A 12,722-nucleotide genomic window follows, 5' to 3' on the forward strand; every position below is an offset into this window, starting at 1 on the left:
TTGGCCCCGTCACGTAAACCCGGTGAAGGATCTTGAGCTGGACGAAACGAAGGCGAGCCGGGATGGCCACCTCTTTCGGGGAGGCCACCGCGGAATTCCAATCCTCGCCGTCCAGCTCCAGCCCGTCGGCAACCCAGGCCTCGCGGAGACTAGTCAGCAGGCACGATCTATCGTTGATCAGTTTTTTATATATGAGGGAGATCGTGCTGTCCGGTACATGGCCGTCCAGCACTCTGTCCTCCAGGGGGGAAGACTCCGGAATGGATGCGACGTCCGGGAAGACGGAGCCCAGCGCATGCCGGACTTGTAGGTACCGAAAGTACTCACTGCCCTGCAGCTGAAACTCCGCCTGCAGCGTCTCAAAAGTTTTGAATCCCCCCCTCGTCCAGAGATCTCCCACCGTACTGATTCCGATCATGTCCCACTTCTCGAAGCCCTTCGACGTCCATAGGGAGCCCAACCTCTCAGACGCATACAGCGGTGACGCCCGGGTCAAACGGTTCTTCCACCCCATAGCTGCATTAGCCGCGTGCCAGACGCGCACCATAACACGCGTCGGTCCCGTCAAACGGGAGTCGGGCGCGCCAGAGTAAAGCGCGCGATTGTAATCGCCACCGGGTAGGAGCCTTTTATCCATCTCAAATGCCGGGTTCAAGGCGGGCCCATAAAGGCCATGATTAATTGCAGCTAGTTGGGAGGCCCAGTAATACCGTTTAATGTCCGGGAGGGCGACCCCCCCATCGTACCACGGGAGCGTCAATTTAGCCAGAGCAATGCGCGGCCTCCCGTCCCAGAACAGGCGCCGCTGGAGGCCCTCCACCTCACGGAAATAGCGTGCCGGGACCAAGTCCATAGTATTCTGGAGGGCGTAGAGGAATCGCGGCAGGGACATCATTTTGAACAAAGCCGCTCGGCCGAGCGGCGAGAGCGGCAGACGCCGCCAGCGCACCACGTCCTCCCTCAAGCGCTGGAGGGGGGGCAGCAAATTCCGCTCATAGCGGGCCTCCGGGTCAAGTGTGATGTAGATACCCAGGTACCGAAAACCGTGGGGGGCAATCTGGATCGGACAGTCCCGTGGTAGGGCCGGAGCCTCCCCGGAGAGCACATAGACACAGGATTTCGCCCAGTTGATGACCAGGCCCGAGTTGCGACCGAAGGAGCGCAAAACATCAACCAGGACGATCAGTGATTTACGCGGGGAGGCGAGATACAGAAGGATGTCGTCAGCGTAGAGGGACACACGGTCCTCATGCTCGGGGGTCCAGCGGAGACCACGGATAGAGGGGTGCCACCGCAGCCACTCCGCCAGGGGCTCCAGGGCCAGGGCAAACAGGAGAGGCGACAGGGGGCAACCCTGTCGCGTACCCCTCCCCAGCGCGAATGGGGCCGAGACTCGCCCATTCACTACCACCTGCGCCAATGGGCCCGAGTATAGCAATTTGACCCAGCTAATGAAACCCGGGCCGAACCCGAATTTCGCCAGCATCGCCCAGATGTATGGCCATTCAAGCGTATCAAACGCCATGGTGGCGTCCAAGGATGCCAAGATGGCCGGCTTCCGCACAAAGGGGACACGTGCAAGCACCCCGTGCAAGCGCCGCAGATTGAGCGCCGTGTTGCGGTGCGGTATAAAGCCAGATTGGTCTTGGTGGACCAGGTCGCCCACCACGCCAACCAACCGGTTGGCCAACACCTTGGCAAGGATTTTGGGCTCCGCGTTCAAAAGCGAAATCGGCCTATAGGATGTGACCCGTTCACGGGGCTTCCCCTCCTTGTGGATCACCACAATTGTGGCCAGGCGCTGGTCCGGCGGAAGGGAACCCTGCGAGTGGGCCGCCAGGAACATCGCGCGCAGGTGGGGCGCCAACACATCCGGGCGTAGCTTGTAGAGCTCGATGGGAATACCATTGGGGCCCATGGCCTTGCCGGATGCAACCGAGCGAATAGCCAAGGCAATTTCGTCCGAGGTGGGAGGGGCGTCAACCGAATCCCTGTCCTCCACCGTTAGGGAGGGCAGTGCGATGTCCCGAAGCAGGGCATGGGAATCTTCCTCCGAGCAGGGGGAAACCGGGGAGTAGACGTCGCGGAAATAATCCGCGAAGCAGGAGACAATGGCTTCCGGCTCGGTGACACACGCACCATCAATACTCTCAATCACAGGCACCACGCGGCTCGCTCTCTCCCTCTTATCCAACCACGCAATCAATTTGCCAGCCTTATCACCCACATCATACAATCGCCCCTGCTGCTCCCTACCGAGGCCCCTGGCCGCCTCCGTGACGAGGGCCCGATAGGCCGCCTGCTTTAGGTGTAGAACATGCAACTTGGCGTCTGTTACCCCGCTCCCCAGGTCACCCTCCAGTTCTGCAATCTCGGCCTCTACCCGGGTCACCTCCTCCCGCTCGAGCCGCCGGGCATGGGAGATAAAGGAGAGGGCCTCCCCTCTAAGGACTACCTTGAAAGCCTCCCACAGGGAGATGGCGGAAGAGACCGACCCCACATTCTCGTCGAAATATCGCTGTAAGGATTTGATCAAATCGGCACGAATGGTGGGGTCACGCAAATACCATGCATTGATTGGGGCCACCCTGCCATCCCCCCTCGGGAAGACATCGAAATGCAACAACAATGGGGAGTGGTCTGAGATACCCCGTGCTAGATGGCGCACCTCCCCCACCCTCCCTGCATGGGCCGCCGGGACAAGGATGTAATCAAGCCGCGAAAGGCTACCATGGGCACCCGAGTGGAAAGTGTACTGTCGCAATTCGGGATGCTTTAATCGCCAGCAATCCACCAGGCCCAGCGTGTCCAGAAGGCCGGGCAGCCACGCCTGTGCCCGGGGGAGGTCCCTAGGGGGATGGCGATCCATAGACCCAGAGGCTACCGCATTAAAGTCCCCTCCAACCACCAGCAGGCCACTCGGAAGGTCCAGAAGGAGGCGCCCCAGGTCCGCGAATGTGGTGACTTGTAACCCAGGCGGGACGTAAACGGATATAAAGATAAACACTCTACCCTCCATTCTTCCCACCAGAACCGTGTAGCGTCCCCTCTCATCATGGCGCACCTCATCAATCTCCAACGGGAGCGAGTTCTTGATCATAATACCCACCCCCCGCGAGCCCGAGGTGAAGCCGGAATGCGCCACCAAACGATATCCCCGCCGATTCATTGCATGAAAGGAGTTACCTATAAGGTGCGTCTCCTGCAGGAAGACAACATCTGGTGAAATACGTTTTAAGTACTGCAGGACCACACCACGCTTAATCCTATCCCCCAGGCCGTTAACATTCCATGACAACACAGTCAAATCCCTACCCCCCATCATACGTCGAATCAATCGGTCGTCCCCCATCGAGCATCCTAATAACAAGAACATAGTAGCGGGTTTGCCCTGCGGTGCTAACAAACAACACCCCCCCCCCACCCCCCGGTCCCAACAGAACTCCCCCCTCCCTGCACCCCTGCATGAGCCCAGACAGCCCCCCCAAAGTGCAGTGTGCCTGTCGCCCCATAGCTAAATACTAACTAGTCCCCCAGAGGAGGAGGGAAGCCCCCAACAGACCCCACGCAACCTCCATAGGAGGGGAACATACGCAATCAATAAATGGTGAAGGAACAGCGTCCAGAGCAAGGCCTATTAAGTCACCCCTCAATTCTGATCCGGCGGGCCCTCCACGCCAGCCGCGCCCCCCCCGCCCCCCCGGCCCCGATCTCCAGGCAGAGTGTCCAGCCAGTCCCCAGCCGCCTCGGGCCGGTCAAAGAAGTGCGTGCGACCATCCACCTCTACCCTCAGCTTGGCTGGAAAGAGCATTGAGTACTTGAGGTTCAGATCCCTTAGGCGACGTTTAACCCCAAGAAAGCTCTGTCGCTGCTTCTGGACCGCCGGAGTAAAGTCTGGGTAGAAATGTATCTCCATGTTGTCAAGCTTGACCGGTCCCTGTTGCCTGGAGGTCTGGAGGATAGCATCTCTGTCCCGAAAATTAAAAATCCGGGCGATGAGCGGCCGCGGCGGGGCACCAGTCTTAGATCTGCCCCCGGGGACCCGGTGAGCACGCTCCACCGCAAAAAGCTTACTCAGCCCCCGGGGCTGGAGATGGGTCAGGATCAAATCTTCAACGAAGAGATCCGCCGCCTCCGCCTCTCGTCCCTCCGGGACCCCCACAATACGGACATTATTCCTCCGGGCCCGACCCTCGGAGTCCTCCAATCGCCGGTCCATCAGGGCGCTCGCCTGGCCAAGCCGGCGCACCTCCTTCTGGAGGGCCACCACGTCTGTCGTGAGGCTCGTCGTGGTGTGGGCCAGGGAGTCGACTCGGTCGTTTGTTTTGGACAAGTCTGCCCTCACAAGGCTCACATCCACAAGGACCGAGTCTATTTTTTGCGCTAAGGTGTATAAACGCTGGTCCACTGAGGCCTTCATCTCTGCAATGGCGCCCATGACGTCCCGGAGGGTCAGATCCCCTGGATGAGCAGATGCCTCCATCGGGCCCACCGGGGATGCACTCGATGTCTCCGGAGAACCCTTCTGAAGCGTGTAGCGGTCCATACTGTTGGCCTGGTGCGCCGTGCCACGGCGGGTCGTCTTCACCTTCGCCCGGTCGCCATCTTGTTTGGTGGACATGCTGGCTCTTCCACAGTCGTGCCAAGCTCCCCAAACGGGCCGCTATACCAGTCACGGGTGCCAGGGGGGGGCAGGGGCGACCACCGAACCGCGGGTCAACCCACCGCCGGCGGGTCAGCCGGGCTCCTGGACAAGGCCACCGCACCCCGCTCCGCAGCCCGACCCGGCTTGAGAGCTAGGAGGGCGCAAAAGCGAAAGTGAAAGTGCGGGGTACGCCAGTCGCCCAGCCCCGCTCGCCGCTGTTATTCACTTTGTCCCCGGATCGCCCCACTACTCCAATCCGGGGGGCCGGCGAGGAGAAGGCCGCAACCTTCGATCGATGCTCCCACCGGCGTTCGGGGTCCGATTCGAGCCCAAAAAACGGGTGGCGCCTCAGCTCCGGTTCCCCAACACAGTCCCCTCAACAAGGACAGGATATCGCCAGGATTAATTCAGGAGGTCGCGGAGGTCCTCGGGAGCCTCGCACCTACGCGGCCATCTTGGTTGCGCGCTAGGCTCCTCCTCCATCGATACTGCATTATTGATAAGAGATACTGCTGCTCCATTTCCTTGGAAAGAAGGCGCAGACTGGGTGGATAGAAAGAGCCAACAGTGCACATGTCCCCATCTAGAAATTTACCCGTTGGTATGAGCAGTTGCTAGTTCTGGTGATGATTGGGGCATCCTTGGATGTAGAGACTGACTTGAGGGTAAGTTGATGCTCAGCTAATATGAAATCCAGAATAGGCTGTCAGTGCCACAGATACGGTATAGAAATCTGTGAATAGGATACTAGCTCGTACAAAGAATAGTTGCTGTACTGATAATTGCCAGTCTTGATGAGAGAACAATAGGTGGACAGCAAGTGCTTGGCTACAGGAAATCAAGGTGGCTAACAGTGCTGTGTAATACTGGTTCCATATTCCTACACATGACAAACTGATGTGATGAGGCTTGTATATCCACTGTGACAGAATGAAACAAAATGGACAGCAAGTTGGTGCTTTGCCAATAGTGCTTAGAAGCGTGGTGGCTGCTCTCTTCGTGCCCTTCACAGGTTACTGATTTCTACGATCAGGTGGCATAGGCCTCATGGGGATTAGAGAATGATTGAGGAGTAACTGTTCTTTGCCTGGCCATCAGGAGAAGGCTGATACTGCATGGCTGTGTAGTAGCTGCTGTCTTCGTGCTCCTGCATAGGATATTTTCTTTTGATCACTGGCAGATTTCATGAGGTGGCATAGACCTCAAGGGGAATACAGACTGATAGAAGAGTAACTGTTGGTTGCCTTGCAAAGCGTGAGTCTGCTTCTCTGAACGAGGGAAAGGACCAGCTCATTTTTTAAGAGGATACCTCTGGTGGCGCATGTCAGCAATTCTGTTGAGGGCTTCATTCAAATTTAGCTGCTTAACCTCATTAAGTGCACAAGGCATTATCGATAAATTACTGAGTCTCGTATCTCCAGATTTATTGCGCAAATGATTTTTTACCCTTTTCATACAGGAGAAGAATCTCCCATTTGTAGCAGTACTAATAGGTAATATAGGAACTAGATGAAAAAGATCAAAAACCTGAGGAAAGACCACTGGATAAATGAGATACTGCCTGACAGAGTGAATACCTGGTACATTCTTGGCTGAAATGTACGATTTTACGGTTTCCAGTTGGGGTTGTCGAAAAATTCCGTCTACTACAGCCTCTGGATATTTGTCAACAATAGCTTGTTGCTGCTTTTGGAGTGAACATTCTGACAGCAGACAAATCGAGCATCAAATTAATTTAAATATCTATCCAAAGTAGAGAAATAAACTTCTTGTTTTAAGCACTCAGACAGTGGAGTTTGACTTTCTGAGACATCAAAATGGCTGGATCTTTTCCCTACAGAGGTACTGAGAAAATAATCTGTCAGTTTGTTACTCAATTTATGGTGTCTCAAAGGTGGAGCCCTTGGATTGGATTTTTCTTGAATTTGAACTCCACACTGCTCTGCTAAGTCCTTAGCCTGCCTCAACAATTCGGTCCACTGACTGTCTTGATGGAGTTTCCCCTAATCACTTCTTGTTGACTTAATTAGATCCCATTCTCTCGGTAAGTCAACGTCTTTGCTCTGTAGTACTTCGGATAGTCTGTGAATCTTTCGTAGAATGAGGTCCATACACTGTGATGTAAGCAAGAAATCAAAGTTGTCAATGTTCTTAAGAAGTCCTTTCACTTCTGAACTAGCCTCCTTGTCACGTTGCTGTGATTTTTATTATATGGAGAACTATAATAGCCTCAAATCTCATCTGTACGTTTCTAACCAAGGAGTACCAGCAAAACCACCTCCTATCTGAGAATCTTTCTAGTTTCATTACATACAGATTACTGTCTTTCTGAGCTTTTACAAAGAGTTCATGCCTTAGTGAACTTTATTTAAAGGAAAATATAAACTGCTTGCAATGTTAAAAATATATGTTTTACTGGTTGTCTGTTAGTTACTGTTTACACTAACACAAGATTATGCAATGGGCATGACTGTATATAAATTGCCTGTGATGTGATCTCTTATTTTTGCTTGGGCACCATTAAAACAGCCATTCATAATGGATGCTCTATCATAGCACTGTGCAACACATTTCTTCCCGTCGAGTTTAGCTTCCTGTACTGCTTTAACAATGGCTGCAGCAAGGCTGGAGGCATCTAACTTCGCCATATGATAACACCCTAGTGCATTCTCCTGAACATTTCAATCACCATCAACAAAGCATATAATAAAACGCAATTGCTCTGTATGCGAGACCTCTTTGGTTTCATCAACTAGCACCACAAAATATTTTGTCACTTTTTTGACAGTACACCCACGGACAATCGCTGCCACCATAGATACCATGTCAGTTTGGTAATCCGTAGCGGTAGAGGTATATTGCCCATACCTCCTGGACATTTTTTTATTTTAACCACTCATCTTTATCAGAAATCATCTCTAATATTTCAATGAAATGTCCCCTATTGCGAGAATGCTCTGTTTCATCCGTGGCACGGAATGCAAGCCCTTGATGACCTAAGAAACTTGCTACGTTAAGCAGCTGATCCACATGTCTGTTCTCCTCCATTTCTTGCTCTGCAAATATTACTATCATGGAAGAAAATGACTGTTGATGGTTTGTAGACTGCTGTAATCTTTTGGTCCAAGCAATAACTGATGATTTGTGCTTCTGACTGTGAATGTTTGGATAAAGAACGAGTAAGGTTTTCCCAGTTACTGATGTCAATATCCACAAATGCACCATTGCCAGGTTCACGGCCTTCTCCTCCCACAGAACCAGCACTAAAATACCTGCATGGAAAACATTAAACAGCATATTTACTGACTGAATACTCTACCCAAGGATGTGTTTTGTAATCCCCATTAAACCTACAGCATGCAGTTAAGGGGAATGTTTGAAGTTTTGGTTGCACCTGGTTGCTATGATGATTCAGTGACAAGTCGTCTGCCAAGAATTCACTTGCCGGGTTGGATTTTGATGTTGGTGTTTGGCTAGTTTATTTGTTTAAGGTGCCTCTATTATGTCACTCCTCAAAAAGGAGCTGGCTGTATTAACATCATAGGATGATAAACAGTCAGCAAGGCCAGCCAGGGAAGTACTGTTGTCTAAGCTGACAACATAAGAAGATGAATCTTCAAACTCAGTGTGAAATGAACTGTCAGCACGTGAAGAAATATCAGTAATGTCAACAATGGCAGAACTATCATCAGCTTAGGAAGAAGCCTCTGTCATGGCAGCAGATGTTTCAGGGATATCATAAGAGTGTGAGCATATGCCTTCACTGCTAGACAGAGCAGCATCAGACAACTCTTGTTCTCTTGCCTTCACTAGAACCTGTAAGACTCTCTTCAGTACTGCTTTTTTTTTTAGTAAACCAATCCAATATTGATCTTTGTTTTGGATCTTTGGGTTTTGTAGTAGGGCATTACATTTTTCTGTCTACCTTTGTTTGCAGATAAACTCAGCAATTCCACTGCTAAAATGTCAAACATACAGAAAAAAGGGTTTGTGCATGGCATTGTATACTGTGTATACTGCACTGAACAGTGAGGAAACATCAGACACCAGACAGTGAGGAAACATCCGACCATGCAGGGCAGGAGAGAAGGGGCAGGTGCATGGACTCGGACAACAGAGGGCAGGGAGACAGTGGGTAGGGGCAGCAAGCTAACTGTGCAGGGCAGATGGGAAAGGCAGTGGCAGAACAACGGCCACACAGTGCTGGACATGGTGGAAGGAGTATGGACTTGGACAATGGAGGGCAAGGAGGAGGGGGGGTTAGAGGCTGCAGGTTTGGACGGGGGCAGCACAATAGACCCTGTGTCCAGTCCCCCTGCTGTGCATTACGATGGACATCTTATTTACGTTACAGTAACCCTAGAAATTCACTGAAATAAACAAAGTTTAAAGTGACATTATAGTTAGGAATTGTAAGAATATATAACTTTACATTAACAAAACCTTAGAAATTCACTGGATGTTATATTTACGTGCCAATGTCATGTAAAACATACCATTTGAACCTTACAAAACAATTCACCCTGAAGTACCTATTTCTTGCACCCTCACCATGCACTGCTTTTACCATTGAGAGATAAGAGAGACACAGTCGGATATTGCCAGAGAGAGAGAGGGAGAGAGAGATGTTTTAATGTTTAATGAGTCCGAGGTGAGAAAAAAGAGGGAGAGAGCATTTTATCAGAAGGGATCTTGGAAGGTAGGGGTCTTTGCAATTGTCCACATAGCTCATTCCTTAAAACGTCTCTGGCTCTTTGTTTTCTTGCTCTAGCAGGCTGGAGAGTGAGGAAGATGGACCAGCCATAGTGGGGTGAGGCGGGAGCTTGAATGTCCCTTACTGCTGGGGATGGCTTAAGTACCAAAAGCAACCCCCAACATTATTAAGAACCTTATTATAATTTCAGGTATTGCCCCATTAAAGCATTACCAATGTGTTTAGACATGCCCTTGCAGTCCTCTTAAAAGTCTCTTTAAGTGGCAGCCAGTGCTACCTCCTTAGAAGTGACAGTACTCATTGAATATAGTATATGTTTTATAAACAGCCTAGTCTGCTCCAAAGTTTGGGGAAGGACATGCTTAGATTGGTTCACTGTTGAACTCTAGGACATAAGCAGCAGTGAGTGTAGAGGCCATGCCAACAGCCCTACTAAGAGTTCAAGGATGCGCTGAATCTCTTACTAGTGATGTGCTCCTGCAAGAGTAATCAGTGAGTTGTCTGCTGATGATATCTGCTGTGATCTGCAGGTGAAGTGTTCTAATAAAAGCAAAACTAAACCATCCTTCTGAGGTTGGAATATTGATTACTTTTCAATTAGGTGAAAGTGACACTTCTACAGACAGTGCTTACAAAAATGCAAAGTGAAGTGCTTTATGAAGGCACTTTGTCCATCCTCTACAAATACACACTACAGTTAAACAGGTCAGTGTATCAAGTCTAGTCTCAGCAGCAGCGCCAGCAATTGAAGCAGACCAGTTGCACATCCCCAGGAAGCACAGCTAGTGAGGCACATGGCCTTGCTACTCTTTCTCTTATTTCTCGGTCTCCCTCTTTTATGCACATGCACACACAAAATTCTCTTATTCTACCCTGTCACCATTCTTGATCTCACTACTTCTCATTCTTTGTGTTCACTTTTTCACTGTTTCTATTTTCTTGATCTCTCTTCCACTCACTTGTTGTACTCCTTTCTCTTTGCCACAATTGTACTCTTTTCATCCAGCATTATCTTTCTAATCTTTGTGTCTTTCTCTTTTCATAGCCCTAGCTCTGTATTTTTCTCCCTCCTATCCCACACCTTACCTGCTCTATCTCTTCTCCTCAAGGATCTCCTCTACCCTTTCTCTGCCCCCTCACTCATTAAGTTTTCTCCTAGTTCTTCTGCTTTTCCTCCTCCTCTCCGATACTCCCAAGGTATGTGGGCTTTCAAGGACAGCACTGCTACAGGACACATGCAGAGAGCCTGACAGGGCAGGGTCAAGGGCAACATGAAGTGGGTTCCGGCAAGGAGGTGAAATTGTGAAATGGCCCATCACATCAGGGCTGCTCAGGATCCCAATCCACATCTATCATGTGCTGGGAGGGTCAGATGAACAACGCTGCTGGCCTCATACAGTAATGCGGTAAAAAAAATTGGCTCTTCACAGCTTTAAAAAAAAAAAAAGTTTTTTATCGTATGCTCCTTTGAAACCTGGTGGAAGGGCCAATGTATCTCCTGAAACAGTCTGATGGTAGGCATGACTTGCATGAACTTTAAAATGCAGAATATTGGAGTGTTTTTAATATTAAATGTTTTGAAAATAAACAACATATATGTTTTAGCTAACCAATTCTAATTAAATGAAATGGGCCGCAGATGGGTGTGGTGAGAGTTTTAAGCAAAAAGAGATGTTGATGTTTGTCGAAGTTTTTTTTGGTGGCTTCTTGCTACTGCAGCTCTCATCGGCACCGCTTCTAAATGCATGCACGCCTTCAAGGTAAGCACAGCAAGTTAATATACATTTAAAAATAATCATTCAGAAGAGGTTTTATTTACTTTGGTCTCCTCGATAGTATATGCATGATTGACTTGTAAGTGTACGTGTAACTTGCGTGGTGTTTTTTAGGCTTGGCTGGCTTTAGCACTGGTGGTGCACAGTGCGACAATCTTTGTTAGCCCCTCTCTCGCATATGTTTCATTCTTTTATAGCGCAACTCATACCAGTAGTGTAGGGTGTTAGAGCGCTTTCCGTCACACACAATACAGAGCCAATGAGTCATGCGTGTGTAAGTCAGTCTATAGACTCTTCACAGCTGGGTTTCAGCGATGCTGGTCCTACTCATTCTCCCCCCTTTGTCGGCCTTAATCTGCACACATTGTGTCCACGGGTGACCCAAGCCAGCCCCATACTCTATGGGCCAGCCAGGGAGAGGACATGTAATGATGCTGCCAGCCCCACCTAACGTGGTGAGTTTACAACATTTTGTCTGCTCCTCCTGCAAGCTTTCTGAGAGTGTGCTTATGCCCCACAAAGCCACTGGCGATCCCAGACAATACAGGTCAGCGCACCGCAAAACCTTTCAAAACGGGCACACCATGGGATAAAAAAGCCCACAACTGGGCCTCAGGCACTGGCCCTTCACCCGTTGCCCGAATGCCCGTTTTGCCAATCCAACCCTGGGTGTCAGGGACAACTGCTAATGGGGTACTGATTCTTACCTTCACTCAACACTTTTCATCTGACATATGATGTTGGCCAAAGTGCGGGAACCTACCGCAGGAGGAGAGGAACAAAAGCGAGGTGCCGGACAGGGCAAAACAAATAATTATGCCAGGCAGTAAGGGCCATTATTTACTACCAATGGCTGTTGGTTGGTTTCGGATTCGACCTGGCCCCGGGTTTGGCTTAGCTGCTGGCCTAGGTTGGGGCCCTCTGCACAATGGACATGCATTGCACAGCCTCCGAGAGAGAGCACCACCACGAGGTCATCTGACGACTAGGAAGGAGGAGAAGCTGTGGTGTGTGACGAGGTGAGGGTGGGAGGGTGGGTGAGGAGCACGGGCAGGACAAAGTGATATGATTGGTGTGATATTATACAAGAGCCGTAATTGGTAGCGCTTTTACGCGCTCCTACAGATTGACGGCCCTGTGAGCAAACACACCACTGGGGTGGTCTCGTTGTGCACGAACACACCACTAGGGGGTGGTCATGTTGTTTTTTTTTTTTTTAAATAACCGCTGAGTCCACATAAGCACTGGCTGGCCGGCCCCAGGAGGCTGGAAACAAGAGTGAGAAGTGAGTGATGATTACACTGACCAAGGGGTCAAGTAAGGTGGGAGGGGTCACAACGGGTGGCCTGGGGTCGCAGTTGCGACCCCTGATTGATGTCCATGGGTGTGTCTCAGCCAACCCAAAACTGCTGGGTCTTACACCCTATTTGCAATTTAGGGCCACATTATTTGCCTGTTTCGCCCATGAGCATCTGACAACAAAATCCTCATTTATATCTGCATCATTCTTCTTGCTTTGCGTACCTGGAGAATTAATGCATAAACTTTTCTTTTGATGGTCAATTTGCATTATAAAAACATACCTGCT

General features: G+C 50.3%; 1 protein-coding gene and 1 pseudogene across 1 annotated transcript in view; one reads left to right on the plus strand and one right to left on the minus strand.

Annotated features, from left to right (window-relative positions):
• Window positions 1-12,722, plus strand: part of PHKB (phosphorylase kinase regulatory subunit beta) — a 1,466,493-nt gene that overhangs the window by 486,466 nt on the left and 967,305 nt on the right. The window lies entirely within an intron of this gene.
• LOC146776109 (uncharacterized) lies at window positions 6,376-7,524 on the minus strand (annotated as a pseudogene).

Source organism: Triturus cristatus, chromosome 12 (assembly GCF_964204655.1).
Source record: "Triturus cristatus chromosome 12, aTriCri1.1, whole genome shotgun sequence".
Lineage (NCBI taxonomy): Eukaryota > Metazoa > Chordata > Amphibia > Caudata > Salamandridae > Triturus > Triturus cristatus.